This window comes from Ambystoma mexicanum, chromosome 6q, assembly GCF_040938575.1.
Source record: "Ambystoma mexicanum isolate Mex_15411 chromosome 6q, UKY_AmexF1_1, whole genome shotgun sequence".
NCBI classification, from domain to species: domain Eukaryota; kingdom Metazoa; phylum Chordata; class Amphibia; order Caudata; family Ambystomatidae; genus Ambystoma; species Ambystoma mexicanum.
The window spans coordinates 1,311,258,709-1,311,277,571 of record NC_090937.1 but is presented as its reverse complement, the minus strand read 5'-3'; the positions used below and the strand labels follow the sequence as shown (position 1 = coordinate 1,311,277,571).

The 18,863-nt window shown below is 42.9% G+C and overlaps 1 protein-coding gene across 2 annotated transcripts in view; it reads left to right on the top strand.

Moving 5' to 3' along the window:
- The window catches only part of LOC138516641 (ADP-ribosyl cyclase/cyclic ADP-ribose hydrolase 1-like), a 279,111-nt gene that overhangs the window by 96,470 nt on the left and 163,778 nt on the right, over positions 1-18,863 (top strand). The window lies entirely within an intron of this gene.

Below are 18,863 nucleotides of genomic sequence, written 5' to 3'. Positions count from 1 at the left end.
GCTTATATCAATAAGGATGGACAACAATCGTAAGAATTTAGGAAGTGCTTCCATGCAGGCGGCATAGGGCATCTAAAGAAACGGCACAACTCTGAATATTCGTTATTTTAGCAAGGATTGCAGACCAATGATGCTGAATGGATGAGCAAGCCCATATTAAAGGGAAAAACACTGCATTTTCTGCGCCACATCTAGGGCAGAGCCGATCTGCTGAGGAGTTATATTGTGCCTGCTGGATTGGTATGATCTAAGCCTAACGTAAAACCCTAAACTGTATTGGTTTATGCATGGAATTGAAAGACTTTACATATTTATTTTCCATTTAGATCTGTAAATCGTTGCCCAATAGCCTTTACCAAACCTAAACATAAAGCATTTACCAATAGTGTAAATTTAAGTGGCGATTTAGAATGTGGTAGCAGAAAATAGCCCGATTCCTTTTCCCCGTGCCCACCCCACAGAAAACAAATAGCTCCATGTCAATCCTCTTTCAGCCAATTTCACTTTGCCTTTATCACATGCACACGTTCCTCTATTCCCTCACTTTCCCTGGCCAATGATACTAATGCGCCATGTTAAGAAGTCTCGGGCGAGTGTTAGCCTCCCAGTCCCTTTTAGCTTAGCCTACCCTTCTACCTGGTCTAGCTGTGACACGCTAATGGTCCATACTACGCTTCTACAGATTTTTGTCATGGCCCGTGCAAGGTTTACTAGTATGGATATTGCCTTATCTACTGCACCCACCAGAACATGGCACAGTAAAACACCTTTGCATTACATTTTCCTAAGGACCCCTATAGCATAGATTAAGTTCAGGCCTTCCGGTTAGATAAACTTGCCCTCTCATTCTGTCTCCGCCACGGGATGCTGTCAGACTATGGCTCCAGGTGGAGAAGTCTCATTTGTCATTTCGCCCTTTTTGTGTCCTTCAGCTTTTCTTTCAGCACACAGCGAACCCTTGGCTCTGACACCACTGTCTGCTGTCTCAGTACTACCAGGTCTCTCGAGGACTCCCCATAAAGGGACACAATTTGATTATCTGGTGTCTAAGCCTCCACAACACCCTGGAACTCTTGCACACCTCTCAAGGCCATCATACATCCATAACTTCTAATTAAATCTTCAACACATTGCACTCCCTGCTGACAAGATAATGGATCTACCCATTACGGACGGTGCCTTACCCTTTTCATAACCATTTTGTTCTAAACCCATACTACGGTACAAGCATCTCAGCTAATACTACCACCCATTCCTTATGTTATCCTCCTGTCCCCTTGTCACCTTTGTCATCTGGCTTTATCCAGCTGTTCCCAATTCCTGCTGTTCCCAATTCCCACTTACATTTATCCTCATTTCCTTCTGACCTCACATACTACGGGTGGGGTCGCAGTTCAGCCACACAGACAAGATATCGGCGCTCTAAGACTACTACGATGAAGAGGTTTTCAGTATAAAAGATAATTAACATAACATAACCTAACAACAGAGAGTGTCCCAGAAAATAAAAAAAGGGGTGAATGAATACATAGAAATGCAAATGAAAAAAAGAGGAATAAAGCGAAGTGAATAGGTTATTCGGATGACTCAAGCTGGCCGGTTTGTGGTGCCCCCGCTGAAGATTTGGCACACTTTATTTTGCTTTGCCCGGGCTATTCAAACATTAGAGAGTGAACCATTTTGCAAGTACTGAGAAATACTGGCTTGCGTTTATATCGGCCTTCTTTGACGCTGTTATTAAGGTCAGAAACAATATATATTGCCTGGGCCTTGCTCTCATATTTGAAGGCTGCAATGTTTTCTAGAAGGGGTGCTATAAGAAGATGTGTTTTGGCCTTATGTCTGGCTTGTACCTCCTTGTTAATTTTTGTATTTTAGAATGATTGATGAATTGCCCTCCTGTGATATTTGATTAGTGTATATGAACTATTCTGTAGATTGTTTCTTTCACTTTGGATAAATGGTTTGTTAATGGTGATTAATGCATTTGTTATGTTTTTATTGTGAAACCTGTTCATATATGTGTTTAATGGACATTCTTTTTGTCCGAATAAACCTTTCAAACTCAAACTCATAAGTGATAATGGGCACTGAAGAGTCTGGGACTTTGTCGGGGATGTGTTGAGGTCCCATCTCAGATGTATGATTTGCCTTGGTAAGATGTTCTGATTGAACAGAAAGTGTGGCCTTTTGGAATTTTGGACTGAGATTTATGCCACTTGCTCCTGCTCGTTTTCATTCTTCAGTAACCTGCGTTAAATCTATGACTGTTTTAGACTCTGCATCCCACCCAGAATTTGGTGATCGAGTCTGTGGGGGTGGGGTGGCTTTATTTGTCCTGCTATTTTAATTTTGCTGGACTTCATTATTTCTGTTTTGGATCATCATGTACATTTCCATGCCATGTGGTTTTCTTCTTTTCTTGTTCTTGCTTTTCTATCTTTCTGTGATTTATTATGTTATCATTACTTGTTATGTACCATTTCATTAATTTATTGTGAGCGCTTTAGTTTAAAGAACTAGTAAATAAATAAATACAACCTTAAGATCTTGGGCCAAGATGAGGGGTTGGGAACCCCATGAGCTCGCAACGCCAGAGGAGAGGACAGTTGTGCAACCTCCTGGGTAATTTGAAGACTGCGGCTTGAAAGCCAGAGTCCAAGGTGATGCTCTGATCCCGTCATTCAGTAAGAAGGGCATATACCTGGAGAAGGCCATTGTCGTGAATTACAAAATGCTGGAAGGATGAGGAAACACTTTAATTCGTTTAGCTCTTCACGTTTATTGAGGATTAACAGGTAGGTCAGAACAATGGCTCCTGTCTGCTCTCACCCTCCTTCTCAACTCTACATGCCATGGAAACTTCACTGGTCCTGGGATAAGACAGGCCCAGGGACAAAAGGGATAAAGAGAGGGAGCAGGAATCAGGGTGGACAGAGGATGTTGGTGCAGTAAGAACAGGGGACATTAACAGGAGAGAAAAGTCGGGACAATATAACATCATGATTGTTTTTATCATTGTTGTTATTTTCATTTGTAAAGGAGGTTCCCAATTTCCTTTTAGTTTGCCCTATTCTGCATTTTCCTTAAACAAACCTGTGAACGAGTCTCTTCCACATGTAGACAGTGAAATGACTGTGCCTCCGCTGAAATCCCCGATGTCATTTTTCACAGGATTGTAGTCTTACAATGGAATCATATACCAGGATTTGCAAGCTCTGGGCTGAAAATGGTGCAGGGGTACTTAAATACATTGGGGACTGAATTCTGGAGTATCGTGCAGTAATACTGCTGGGATGGAGTGGTTCTGAGCGTTCATTACCATCCTGCCCCAAAGTGTTCAGTTCACTGCAGTCCCTGGATATCCTCTGTTCCTCCCTACAATAGCTACTATATAACTTTCAGATTTCTGTCAAGTGCTCTCTTCTCTGTCAATCTTCTTCCTTGCTTGAGTCCTCTCTTGCCATCCTTTGCTGATGTCAGTCAGAGATTATGCTGATGAAATAGATGTCTTTAACACTGCAATTGATACTGTACTCAGCTTGCAGCTGTGTCAAACTGATAACCTTTCTTTTTGTAATTGTATTTGAATTTTAAATAGCGCAAACCTAGCTTGAAATCAAAAGAGCACTGTAAAAGAATTCAAGGAACAGGAGAGTATTGACAATGGGTCCAGAGAGGTGGTCGAACTGAGGACAGAGTTACCTGAGTCACACTTAGGAATTGCCTGCACGTACAAGGGATATAACATATGATATGGGATGTTAATTAGCAGAGGTGTGTATCACACAGAAACAATGGATGACAATATGTCAGTATACTGCTCACCAATTAAACTTCCATAGTTTTTGAGAGTTTCAACATTAAGCCCTTTAGAGAAAGGTGTGATCAATCGAGGTAATTAGTCCCTTCTTCTCAAGGGGAAGCTTCCACCTTTGAGGCTAGACAGGTGAGCCAGCTTAGCAAGACCCTCCCTAGGGGTCTGGGCAAGTGGGGACTAACTGGGCGAGATTCCCCCTTAGGGGACAAGGACTCCCGTCCCGGTGAGGAACTCCCTAAGTCATTTTCCATAGTGGCTTATATGGAACTGTCAGGCATAAAGAACACTATAGAAGCAGGAACTTGGCAGAAGACAAAACTAAAATATAAATTTGCAAACAAGAATGACGATCTGTCACTTTAATAAGAGACCGCCATAAAACTGTGATGAGTAGACTGAAGAGTGAGAATCACACGCTGAGGAGAGACGAAGTCCAGAGAGAGAGAGAGTGGAGAGCATAAGCAGGGGAATCCCCCTGACTGTGTGACACTTGTGGAAGGTGGAGCTGAGGAGGGCCGCGGAGCACCAAACTTTCAGAAGAGGTCTGAATGCGAGAAGGAAACGCTGGAGGCCCAGCATGTACACACAATGAGAAGCAGAGGAGACAGGAACCCAAATCCCGGTGGTGGCATGACCACAACCCTTCCATGGCAGGCAGAGTGCCCGTTCACCGATGCCGAAATCACAGCACAGAAGAAACAGCGAGACATCCATTTACCCACAGCCATACCTGATCCCAGAGAGAGAGAGGATTGGAAGCGGGTCGCCGGCAGAGTCGACAAGACAGAGAAGCGGAACAAATGAAGAGAACCCGAGCCAGTACAAGCCCTGGTGACATTCCCCTGCAGAATCAAAGGTAAGGGAGAATGGGAGAACCGTGAGGCTATCAGCGAATCATTATGAATGAGGAGAAACTCATCTCAGTAGAATAGACGAGGAATTGAGTTTAAAGTCGATAAAGTGGAACTGTATTAATGCAGAATTAGAGTTCTCTACCACTGGGGTACGAATACCCTGGGAAGAGGGGCAAATAGGCTATAAGTCAGACGGGTGGAGAATATCAGAGAGGGAATTCTGTGAATTGGAAGAAAAGCCAGGTGAAGCACATATGGGAAGAGACATTCAGAATAAAATCAAGAAGAGAAGAAGAGACATTACCTTAATACATTCAAGAGAAGGCAGACATTCTCCTAACCTTACATAAATTGGTTAGAATAGTAGTAGGGTCAGTTTGAACTCGTTTTCAGACAGCGGACTGAATCATTTGAGATTTTCTTATGACTGACGAGCACCTTATATATGCAGGGACACATATGTAGCAATAGGGAGAGCTAGGCCTTATACTTTTTATTTAACAAACAAACAGTAGAAATGTCCTCACAGAGTCCACGTTCTTCTTCTGAACCGCCACAAAATGCCCCGATATAATAACACTTAGGACACACATTTGTGAACGTGCTTGACTGGGGTGGCATATCCAAGCACAGCCTATGAGTGATGGTGATTGTCAAAGGTGTATTGGACACTCCCCTCTTTAACACTTTGAATACTAAGAATTCATTGTTTCCCTATTTAAATTAGAACAAATGTAAGTGTCCTGAAACGTTGAGGAAAATATTGCAAGCAAAGCTCTGGTGTCACACCTGAAGACAGACGAGTAATTTAGATAACAATTCAAAGCATCATTGGGCTGCACATTGTAATGAAAGCCAGTGTTGAACTGGAAATTCCCCCCAGTCGGTTCCAACAACATGAACCCTATAGAGATGATCCGGGGCCAGCGTAAAAGATATTTGTAACTAACCTGGTAGAACTGCTTGAAGATATAAACACGTGTTGGGCTGACATCCTTAACAGAGACTCTTGAGGCAGGACAATTAAACATGCAAAGGGGTTTCACCCACTGGCATTGAGTTAAATGGGGCTGCGATGAATATTGAATCTCAACACTTACTTTAGTGTGCACACATTTTTTGTTTGTGCGCCCACAATACAAATCATTTTTAAGCCTTTTCCTGTAGTATTGCTGGGGTAGGTGAAAGTAGAATTATTTAGCAAATGCCATTCTTTTTTTTTGCCCTCATTACAGGCTTGAACCAATACTGTCATTACAGCCAAGGACTCTGGAGTCCATTCTTGTTCTGTACCCACAATGTTGTCCTAAACCAATACTATCAGTGTAATTCCAGGACCTTAATTCCATCCTTGTGCCATGGCATCAGTATCAACTTGTCCAACACCATAAGTGCAGTCTCTGGACTCTACAATCCGCCAGAAGTAAGGACATGAGCAGACGTGAACTCTGCCAGTGCAGGAAGGAAAGAACCATTATACCATTTTTACATGGAACCACTTCGCACCCACCTAGCTCCATACAACATCCACATTCACCAAAATGGAGATGACACCCAGATCTACCTCAAGATATCCTCCATTGAAGACATCCAAAGGCTCAAGGCCTGACTTACATTCATACAGTACTGGATGCCCAGTGCTTACCTGAAGCTCGACCCCTCCAAGACTGAATTCCTACTGCTGGCCAACAACACTGAACACCCTGACATCCAGACCTGGCTCTCTGCTATGAACCTTGAGGGATTCACAATCCAGCTGGCCACGTGTGTCAAGTACCTTTGGTTCAACATTGACAGACACCTCCTGTTCTATTGTATTCTTTTTATTCTATAGAGGGTGAAAGTGAAGGCAAAGTGTGGTGAAGCAGTTTGGCAGCATCCTTTGCCTGTATTGGGAGAGTGGCTCGCATTCTCTTCAGTTGCTTGCTTTTACCTGGGAGCTCGGTGCTCAGCAAGCATAGACTTGATCTGGCTGCAAAATCCCTCGTTGAGCACGAAAGCGCGCGCGAAGGTGAAAGTGTAAGCAACGTGTGGTGAAGCAGTTTGGCAGTTCAGGAGTTGGTGAGATATTGATATTGATATTGATATTTTGTTTCTATCCCACTCGTACACAAGTGTTTCAGAGAGCGACAAGGCAAGGGATGAGAACAGGGGAGAACAAAACAACGATCTTACTAGGCCCAGTGACATTGAGAACGTGCAAGTGCATGAGAGGGGGAGGGGAAAAATGCATGGAAGGGGGGAGAAGTGGAGAGTGTGGAGCAAAGGAGAAACAGATAACTAATAATTAATAAATAAATAAATAATGAAGGCAACAAACAGTGGTAGTGCAGCCAGCAATTGGCAAGTGCTGAGTTTAAGGGAGCAGACAGGGTACGTCTGATAAGTGCAGGAAGAAAAAAGGGGGGGCTGTATGGGTACAGATACAGACCCCAGTGCAAGGGGTGGCCTGGAGGCAGTGCTGGAGGGTGGCAGGGTGAGCAGGTACCTGGGCCCAAAGGACAGAGGGTGGCCAGGTGCACGGTGCTAAGAGACAACAGATCAGAAGGGGAGAGGGGGAGCGAAGGCAGAAGCAAAGAGGAAGGTCTTGAAGTGCTTACGGAACTGGAGTTTGGTCTGGTGGTAGCAGTTAGGGCTCAGTTTCCCCTTGAAAACGGCACACCCCCAGCCCAGGAACACAAAGGGTTAGGGGAGTTGTGCCTACTGTGGACTTGGTTCGGAAAAAGGGGAAGCATGTTTTGGACACGGAGCAGTTGCCGCACCTTCGGAACTATTTTCACAGTTGTGTTGTTTGCAGTGTTTTGAATTTATCATGTGATAGTTTAATAAATTCACAAAGATTCCTGGATGCCTTGAGCGCTTATGCTTTAAGTAAGGAACTTGTCATTAATAATAACAAGACAAATGTAATGGTTTTTGGTGCTCAATCCAGAAAAAAAAGAAATCTTACACATGGAGGATTAATAATGAACCTTTGAAGGTGGTGGAACCTTTGAAGATTGGGCATCCCTATCAATGCTATTGTATGAGAATTTGTTATCAGGTAAAATGCTGAATAGATGGAACATTATTAGAAGATACATTGCGAAGAGGGGTGGACTCATTTGAAGGGTTCTTGGAAATGTATAAATATTGTATCATCCCAGGTGCCCTCTATGCTTTGGAGATTCTTGACGAGAAATATGTAATATGGCTTGCCAAACTTTAAGGGAGATATGGGGAGCAGTACTTAAGCTCTCTAGTGCGTTCCCAGCTGAACCTATTAGGTGTGAGCTGGAGATTGTTTACTTACCTACTTTGAGGAAAATTCAATGTATTAAGCGATATAATAACAAAATGAGAACAACAGAACGTGAATGTCTTTTTGGTATTATTGCAAGTGCCACACGCTTGGGACAAAAGTTTATCCTGATGGAAATACTGGAACTAACTGCAAATGTGTTCCTTCGAAATATCGATTTGAACGCTCTTAAGTATGATAATGAGGATCCTTGTTTTAATTCTCAAATGAAAAAGAAAGCTGATGGAGGGGACATGATACATTCCTTGAATTATCTAAGCACTAAAAAAGGATATTGTTATACTAGGCAAAGTTTTAATACAGGAGAACCATGTAATTATTTAACAAAGTATGGGAATTATGATTTTTTCAAGATTCATGATGTTTCTTCGTTTTAATGTATTACCTTGTAATGACTACCTAGGGGGATGTAAGTGCTTTCCGTATGAACTTAGGAAATCTTGCTTTTGTGAACAGGAGGTAGAAACAGCGAGACACTTGCTCAGTATGTGCTCTAAATTAAGTTATCACTATTACAGGGTCTATAGTGATCCGATGAGTAATTTAGATATGATTGACTCAGAACAACTTTGGACTGCTATATATGCAGTACATCCTTTGGTAAATAATGGTGCAGCTTATTTTATATGGAAGATCATTTTTTAATGATGCTGTGATATGAACATGAATTAATGTGTAAGTCATTTGTAAGGTTTGTAAATGTTCCTAAACCTTATTGTAATGATGATTGTGATATGATAATGCATTAATGTATAAGTAAATTGCATGTTTTAAAAAAAAATATATACCGTATTGTAAGGATGAAAGTTAATGCGGTATATGAATATAATGCTTCTTTTCCTTCTATTTTATATGTAATAAGACTGTTTATAAGGTTTTAATTAACCAAAGTACATAAAATTAAATAAAAAATCTATAGATTGTTTATATTGCGCCACTCACCCGAAGGCATCAGGGTGCTCACAAGATAGAACAAGCTTGCTGCTTCCCTTTTTCTCTGCTTTCCTCACTGTGTTCTGCCCCCTATGATTATGAAAGTGCTCTGTTGCGTCCCGAAGCTAGGTCCACGCCTAATAAATACCCTAAGAAGAAGAAGAAGGCCTGTCTTCTCTCTCTATGCCCCAAGACTCTGGAACCTCCTCCCCGTCAACAGAAGACTCACCCCCTCGCTTTTACAGTTCAGGAAGGAGCTGAAGACCCTCTTCTGCAAGGAATGGCTCCACCCCAACACCAAGGTCCGCACACCTTAGACTCCCCAGCCTACCTGAGACTGGGTGATTCTCCCGACTCTTTCCTCCCCTGGTTGCTTGTAGATCCCTTGATACCAATTGTCCACCATCCGCTTCCCTTGTTGCTAGCTCCCTGCTCCCTGTTTACTTCACCATGTTCTTCACCCTGTGATTGTAAAGCACTCTGCTGCTTCCCGAAGCTAGGTTTGTGCTCCTACATACCTTAATAATAATGATAATAATAATAATAATAATAATAATAATAATAATAATAATATGTCCTTAAGGAAGAAACAATTCAACAGAGCCAGATGCCAATTTACTACACTATGTGCTACTGTATCTGTACAATGTTCAGTGGGTACAAATGGTGTGGAAGGGCAGTAATGTAGGGGGTGAATGACATCATAGTTTGAAAGTGTTTGCATTGAGTGGACGTTGTTAGGGGTGATGCTGTGCAACGGTGTCTTACTATGAAGAGGGATTGTTGATGGTGACGGCGAGCACACGATGGACTAAGGTGTGGTTCCTCCTCAAGAGTTCATTGATTGTGTTCCTTCATTGCTGGAGAACCAGTATTGCAGAAAGGATGCAATTGTTGTCAAACTAGTAGGTAACAATGCTTACCTTTTTTAGTACCTTTTTAAAGATATTATTGGTAATGTTCAAATGTCTCCAAATGTTTGAGCAAAATATGCACCAGCTCACCCAGTGAATATGTGCAAATTCTAACAATGATCTGCAATGTGTTAACCATTACCTAAAATGGCCTGTACATCCAATCCGCTAATGGTTTTCAATGGTTAACCAGCTGTGTCCTTCATTGCATGACTATGGATATAAGTGGAGGCAGGTAGCTATTAATGGGACTGGAACAATTCTCCTGAACTACTGGCATGCCAATTTCAGGTGCACAGGAGAAATGGGGTCTGACATTACAATGGCTGCAGATTATGTAGGGGGTAAAGCCTGAGACAGATTCAGAACTTACTGTAGGGTGGCTCTGATAAAAGAAAAACTGAGAGCACATGCCCACAGTATATTGTCACTAAGAAGGTTGAATCTGATGAGTGAACTATAACATAAAGTCATCATCACAGTTGCAGAACACTGTGCATTAAAATGGTGTTGTGTTGCAATACTTTCCACAAACTTCTGCATTAAAATAGAATTATTTTATGTCATTGACTCTGTTCATCAGTCTGAAATAGTGGGGATCATTACGAGTATGGCGACAGGGGCTTAACGGCACCGTTAAGGATGGCAGTGCCGTTTAGACCCTACCGTCATATTCCGAGGTCCCTTAGCGGGTTCCAGCAGGAACGGCTGGTCTGACCAGCCATTCTTTGTGGGACCTGTTAAGGGACCTTGGAGCTAATAATGTTATTAGCGCCTTCCCCATTCCCCTTGAGCCCTATGGGGGCTCAAATCGGAATGGGGAATGGTTTACTGAATGGGGACTTACCGGGTCGGCATAGGTCGGAATGTCCCGTGAAGTCCCCATTCAGTGAGACAGGACCCGGACCCCGGTTTGGAGGCAGCCATGGCGCTAATAGCTAATGGCTAATAGCGCCATGGCTGCCTACAAACTCGTAATGACCGCCAGTGTCCTTTTTTGCTGGCTTCTACATCAAAATAACATGCAGTGGACATCATCACGAGTTGGGCAGTAGCCCTTAAATGCAGCGGTAACACTATTACTGCCACATTTAAGGGTCCACCCAAACATGAGTATGGTGTGTTTACCCCCAGCTTATAGCTGGGGGTAAACATACTGGAAAAATGCTGATTTTTCGGGGCAATTACTGCACAGTAATACTGCCAGGATTAACTGCACTGAAAATTCCTCATTGGGTCCAATGGACCCAATGGGGAATGGGGTTTTATGTTTACCGCTCAACCTGTGATCCAGCTGTAATACCGATGGACAGGTGTGCGGTAACACAAATACATTTGCGCAATATCCCCGTCGGGATGCCGCCAAACTCGTGATGAGGCCCAGTAAAAGAACATCCTCTTAGGCTAACCACATCCTGTCCCAATCGGTGCTTCAGCTACAGTAATTGTTAAAGTAATTCTGCCTTTTAGCTACAGCAGTTCATTGGTGTTCCCGTTATTTGGCTGGAAAAAAAAGAATACAAGTAGGGAATCAGTGATGAGGCTCGAACCAATCACTTATGGCTTCTCACTTTCCAAGGCAAAGCCTCTAACCCATACACCCTGTGGACAAAACATGAATGTGCAGGCACGATTTTGAAAAGGTAAATGACAAGACATATATTTGTAAAACTATGTACATTGTATCTCATAACTGTTTTGGCCATGTCTCATGGAGATTTTAGAGCCAATAATGTGATTCAGGGTGTCAATGAGTTGCGGGCTTTGGCTAAGAACAAGAACTATGTTGAAATGTTCCTCTCAGATACAGACATCTATTAGGTAGCGTGTGTATGCCAATTATGATTCATTGGGATGATAGAAATTAGATGACATAAATCCATAACTGCTGCACATGTGATAGAAATTGATCTATCCTGTTAAACCAGAACAAGCTTTCTTTGAGCCATATTAAGATAAATAAGCACTGGCAAAGCCAATACATTGACTTTGTGAATGTAAAGCATAATGTTTCTTTGTAAAGACCCCACAGAGCAATAATACATACCCTCCTCATTTTTAGAGGCAGACCTATTGGCTTTATTGGTTTTGTTATAGTAAATTTGCAATTGAAAATAATTCGGGATACTTACACTTTATATTATCTGTGAGATTTCCAGGCTCCCTATTTGCTCGTGATCCATATTTTTATTGTATGTACTTTTTCTGAACAGATGCTATTACAATAATAATACAAATTTGATGGCTGATATAATGCTTGTGTGGGTCACTTTGAAGTGCAGTATTAGCAAGTCCCCTGTCTAGCTCTGGGGGATGGATGCGTCCATGAGCTATTTAATGTTGGGCCCAGGAGTTGGGTGGGGAGGACCCCATGGTCTCTGTGATCTATTCTCTATCCCAAGACCGAGGACATCCCCACGGACACTGGCCCTTTAAGAGAGACAGTTTCTACACTTGGGAAGCTGAACAAGAATGGAATCAGGGATGGAATGTTGCCCCTGTCACCAAACATGAGTACTTTATATTTCACTGACCAGATAACAATTGAGGCACTGTGCCATTAAGGGAGCACAGCTCTGAGACGGCAGTAAAACATGTAGCAAACGTATTAGATTTCTGTGACACTGTGGTTGACACCCGCTTAGACATCAGAGATACCTTGCATACTCTTATTGGACTCACACCAAGAGCCCACACAGACATGAGAGGGCCACCAAAGATTCCTATGGCACAGGCACAATAAATCCGCACAGACCTCAGGGGCAAATCACATTTTCCTACGGCACTCACACAGCGAGTCTGCTTTAAAATAATTGATATTGTTTCTTTCCCTTCAGCACAGAGCCAAAGAGCTCAGGCAGGGACGAATTGACACATTCAAAAGTGCTGGTACTTTGCCACCATCATTAAACTGATGATCATCATCAAACTCTCCTGTGGAGCTCAATAAGAGTAACAATGCAGGCAGCTTGGGGATGCTGTATTCCCACAGTTGATGAAAATAAAATCCAGATATTGTAGCTCAGACTTTTGATGGTTTGGTCTGAACTTAAAGGCCCAAACACCTGTAAATCATTTAAAAATAGTCAACCACAGCCGCTGAACAAATCATATCAGCTTGTGTAGACTCACACAGAAAACACAACCCAAGGGCATGAGTTACAAGGCTATGTATGCCTGAATCGCAATCAGGCAGTATGGGTGTTTGGAGAAGAAGGTTGACCTATTAAAAAAAGGAACACTAGACCCTAATGTACCAACTAACTACTGACCTATTACCATGGTACCATTCCTACTAAAGATTCTCAATAGAGCAGCCTATGTACAAATTCAAAAATATTTAGAAACACATCATCTGCTGGGCCTCTGCCAATCAGGTTTCCGCCCAGGCCACGGCACAGAAACGGCCCTAGTAGACCTCAAAGTGCAAATGGACCATATCAGAGACAGAGGCGATCTAGCGATCCTACTTCTATTGGACCTTTCGGCGGCTTTCGATCTTGTCAATCACAATATCTTATGCCATCACCTAACTAATGATGCCCACTTCTCTAATAATGCCACAGCATGGATTAAATCATTCTTGTCAAACCGTATGATGAGATTCTTCTCATCCTCGGTAGCAGCCAGCCCAACTCCAGTCACCTGCGGAGTGCCCCAGGGATCATGCGTATCCCCTACCATGTACAACGCTTTCACCTCTTTGATAAACTGGATAATTTGGGTGTCACGTACACAAACTCCGCTGATGACAACCAAATACTAATTCATATACCTGGGGACTACAACACTGACCTGAATGCCCTTAATGCAATCTATCACACAATCCAAGCTTGGATGGCTCAGAACGAGCTTTGCCTTAATGACGGCAATACCGAGATCTTAATCATGGGCAGCCAAGCTAAGCTCAAAAATCTCTCCCCGCATTACCAATCTTTCAACTTAGATGGTAACCTCATCACTACCTCCAAAGAAGTTAAGACCTTAGGAGTCTATCTCGACTCATCACTTACCCTCTCACGACAAGTTAATGCCATCTCATCTGCCTCTGCCTACACAGCCAAGCTTATCACAGCCTGCAGACCATACCTCACTGAAGAAAACCGCATACCCTAGCAAGAGAATTAATTCTTTTGAAGATTGACTACTGCAATGCCATTTTCACAGGTTCGTCAACCAAAAACATGAAAAAGGTTCATATTGTGCAGAATATTGCCATAAGAGCTGCCTTGAACATACCCAAATCGGATCACATCTCCACCACCAGAAAAGACCTGCAATGGCTGCCAGTGAGGGACAGCATTAAGTACAAAGTGCTCACGCTCATCCATAAATGCTCATCTGACATCATCGCTATCCATCTAGTCTTATCTCAAGAAACCAGTCGGCTAGACCTACCCGCTCGGCATATCTTGGGCATCTGACCAAGCCGAGATACCAAAGACAAAGAGCAGGTGGCTCTTGCTTCCCTGTTTTAGCAGCTAACTACTGGAATGCCTTGCCAGTAACCATAAGGATGGATCCTGCCTTATTTGCCAATTTACCCACCTTCACTTGCAAGTAACCCAACCGACAGCACAACGTCTAATCAACTGTGCAATCATACAATACCCGTGACTGACACAGTTAGCAACCATGTTTAACTATGCATTATCGAATACCTCACCCTGCATAACGAATACTGTAAGTTTGCATTGTTAATAACCTGTATAACCAGCAATTAAGTGTATAAGTATGCATTGTTTTGCCTGATCTGCCTTTTCTGTAACACAATCCTTAAGACAGTAGAGCAGCTACCTCTGCAAGCATGCTCCAACTATCATCTGCATAACTTGCAACTAATCTGTATTCCATTGTTCAATCCCAATCCTCTTGTAACTAACATCGTAAACCTGACCAACTTGTAACAACATTCTTACGTTTTTGAACCTGTAACCATATTCCTAATTTATGCACCCAGATGCCTGAGGGTTGGGGCGCAATACAAATGTAATAATGAAATGAATAAATAAAATAAGGTTGTGGCAGGAGTTTGGAATGAGTGTGTGGTTCTTGAAGGAGGTGGCGGAAAAGGTTTTAGAGAAACCAACTGGGAATGAGGTTGGAGGTGAGGGGGATGGAGAAATGACAGCAATAGAAAGGTGTAGCAGACTACCAGGCTGCATTTAGAGTTGAAAAAAGGAGGGGGTTGGTTTGAGACCGCAGGGGGATTGTGGAGCAGAATTCAGCAGGAGGTTGGGGTTGAACATCAGGAGGGGGTTGGTTTGAGACTGCAGGAGGAGTGAGAAGTAGAATACTTGGAGGAGGCTAGTGTTGAACATCAGGAGGGGGTTGAAGAGTCAGTAGGACGAGTAGGTGAATGATGGAACACTTGACCCTAGGCAGAGGGCAGTGGTGAGAACAATTCTAAACAAGCCACACTCACCCAGTGAGAGGATTAAACAAGCATTCAGCATGGCGTCACAGAGTAGCAGGACCAGAGCAGGAGTAGAGATGGGGAGATGGAAGGAATTATGACACTAAGAGAGAGTGGGAAGGGGGTGGTATTTCCCTCCCAAACTCGCCTCTGAAACTGGGGAAGAGAAACAGAGCTGTTGAAAGGCTCTACTGGTATCTCCAGCTCAGCACCATCAACAGGAGATGTAAGGAGGACTGGGGTGGTTGTACCATCAACCAGAGACCAGCAGGAAAAAACCCAGAACGAGTACCCTAAAGATTGTGAGCTCCATCGGAGTACCAAAACCAATGTGAACTGCATTCGGAAGCAGTTGCACTGTTGGAACTGTTCAGAAGAAACTGTCCTGACTCTTTGTGTTTTGAGTTTTACCCAGGAGAGACCCCTTATTTTTTAAATAAGAATTATTTTGTCCTTTGATTATGGTCAGCGTCTTTGTGGATCCTGATCGGCTACATGACATTGTATAAATCTTTGTTGGTATTATTAAACTCTTTTGGTACTCAACCTATTGACAGTGGACCGATGAAAAGCTGAGTTAAACTTGTATCGTATGGCATTGTCCCATTCCTAATTTGGTTATGATGTGCATAAGCTATTCATTATGTATATTGCAGAAATTAGCTGGGTTTCACTTGCCTACCCATGATGCCCTGTTGTTTAGGTTAGACACTGATGTTACATCCTGTGAATCATGTTATATTTACACACAGAATGAATTAAAGATGTGGCTACTTTACCAAAAGCAAGTTATTCCACAGCCCTTCCAAAGCTCTTTAAAACTACACTGCAAACACACTACCTCACAGAAACATCAACTCTAAGGGAAATGATTCTCCTATTTCATAATTTAGAGATTCATTCACAATATGGAAGCATTACATGACTAAGCAGAAATGTGTCACACATGAGGAAACCCAAGAAATATGATCACAGAGCTCACACGTAACACTGGCTGGAATGTCCTACCATTCCAAGACAGTGCTTGTGAAAACACTGCTTTGGGGATGTTGACGTGGGCTAGTAGAAGGCACTTTCAATATCACAAAGAACAATCACAGGCTGCTTTAAGAAAAGTCGTGCATGCAGCAACACACCCCTCAGCAGCCTTGTAACATTTCATTAAATCAATTGCACTGTCTTTCAAAACACCTACCTGTAAGCAGAAATGCTTTCCCAAAAATATAATGCATACATACCTTCACTAAAATGTATCATTATATGCAGTGACTATAAGTTGTCACACACATAGGAAACACACATTGGGCCTCATTAGAAATTTGGAGGTAGCCATGCCCTTAATAAGGATAATTATTAATCTGGCTGCCTCCAAACTCGGGTCTGGGTTCCCTGAATGGGGAAATACCGGTCCATTCCGACCTTGGAGGGCCCAGTAATTTCCTTTCGTGGTACCTGGACCCGGTACATCCCCATTCCCATTTCAGCCCCCATAGGGCTCAATGGGAATGGGGAGGATGATAGCAGCAGTACCGTTCATAAAGTCTGCAAAAGTGATGTATAATGACGAACCTTGTCTGGACCTTGCACATGCAATGAATATATCCAATACTTTTATATTGTGCTGGTACTAGACCCTGGGCAAAACCATGTTTGGAAAGGACAAAGGATATTATTATATGTTACCCAGGCTTGCAAATGGTACAGAACACAAGAGGCAAATACCTTTCCTCTAATATCCAAAAGTGATAATAAACGATAGTTCTCAGGAAACAGCCTGTCACCAATTCTATGCACAAGCACCAGTATTGATCGTCTCCATGTTACCGGCAAAAGCATTACATACTTTGCCAAACAAGGTACGAGAACTGTGGACCACAGCATTGGGTCCTCTTTCAGTGCCACAGAGGCCAGCCCGTTTGACCCAGGCTCCCTTGAGTTCTTCAATTTCGTGATCAGGGATCTCACACTCTCTATATCAAATTCCAAAGGCTATGGTTTTATGCCCTTGGTTGTGATAGGCTGCGCACCACATGGTTTGAACATTTTGGACTCGCTGTGTTTCAGTTTCACCCAAGCCTTCTCTGTGACTGGGTTTAACACCCACAGGGCCGATTCACCCCTTGCCAACTTCAATATCTTCCACATAGATCTAGGGTTAACACTGCTCACAGCCTTGATCATACCTTGCCATTTTATATTTAGTTCCTGCCTGTTCCTTCTTTTAACCCATTTTCAGTATTTGGTTTTTTTGTTCTGTTTGCCTCAGCTAGTTTTGTAGCCTTATAGTCACTATTTTTACCAATGCACTTCCACTCTCTGCACAGTTTTCTAAAATCTGGGTCATAATCATTGGACAGGCTTTTTATCCGCGGTTTCCAGAAGGCTGCCCTTGGCCGTACCTGTCCTCCGTGCCAGTTCCGTTAACTGAGGCTCTAGTTCATCGGCCGTCAAAATTTGTATGGCCTCTGTAGCTTCATCCACCTTGATGCGCTTTTCCCTACAGGTCCTGCATATATTAGCTGCTGACCACTGAATACGGTTTCCTGCCTGGCTTGAGATCAACGTAACAGGACAATACAGAGGATAAGAAGTTTACATTTAGCAAATAATGGTCATTGGAAAACTTATCATGCACTTTTAGATCTTTGACCATCTCCAACAGAGGTGGATTTCCACACCGGTATTCGAGAGTGGCTCGACTTGTCCCGGATTTCCAGGTGGGTCTGCCCGGGGTATCACTCGGAGTTCTCCTGTATATTATTGACATATCCCACTCCTCTAGGAACCTGGTCCATTGTCTACCCCTATTGTGCACCTTTTTTTTTTATTTCAAAAGTACTTTTTACACAGATAGCTCCATAGCTGCCTCTGGATGTTAATTCCTCACATTAAGCGTTTAAATCCCCACCTATCAGTACCATGTCGTTTCCATTTTTGCTAGCCCATTTTGTCACAATAGAGTCTGCATAGTTGAAAATATCATCCGTACTTCGCCCTTCTGGAGGATCGTATATGTTTATCAACAGCATGTGATGGGCTTTGGATGACACAGCAACACTTAATTCTACTGCAAGCACATTTCCGCTTTGTTCGAGGGGTAGCATGAGAGAGGAGCACAATTAATTTCGAATCGCTGTTATTAAACCTCCATATGGGCGACATTTTGCACCTTTTTTCACAGTGAGTGGTACAGCTCATACACACCCATGTAGAAGTTAGAACATAGGCATGTTTCCTGTAACATAAACAGAGAGCATTCGGACAACACATTTTGGGAGAGGCCTTCGGTTATAAAATGAGAGTGGCCTCGAGTATTCCAAGAGGCCAGTACGAATTCTCACTTTTGTTTACTTTGAATGCCTGGTAGTAGGCTCTGGAGCCAGTGCAATCCCTTTGCATTGTCAAAGACCTCAGAGGTTTTTCTCGAAGCAGGGTTTGACCACACGTCGTACTCCCTCCGTTGTTACATTTTTTACAGTGAACACAATCAACTGATGCGGTCCGTCGAACTAATGACCACAGGTCTATACGAGTCGTAACCCAAATAACTCAATGAATCATATTGATCTCTTATCAAAGAAGCAGTTGCTGGTAGTACACAGCATTCAACAACCTTTTCATCAAC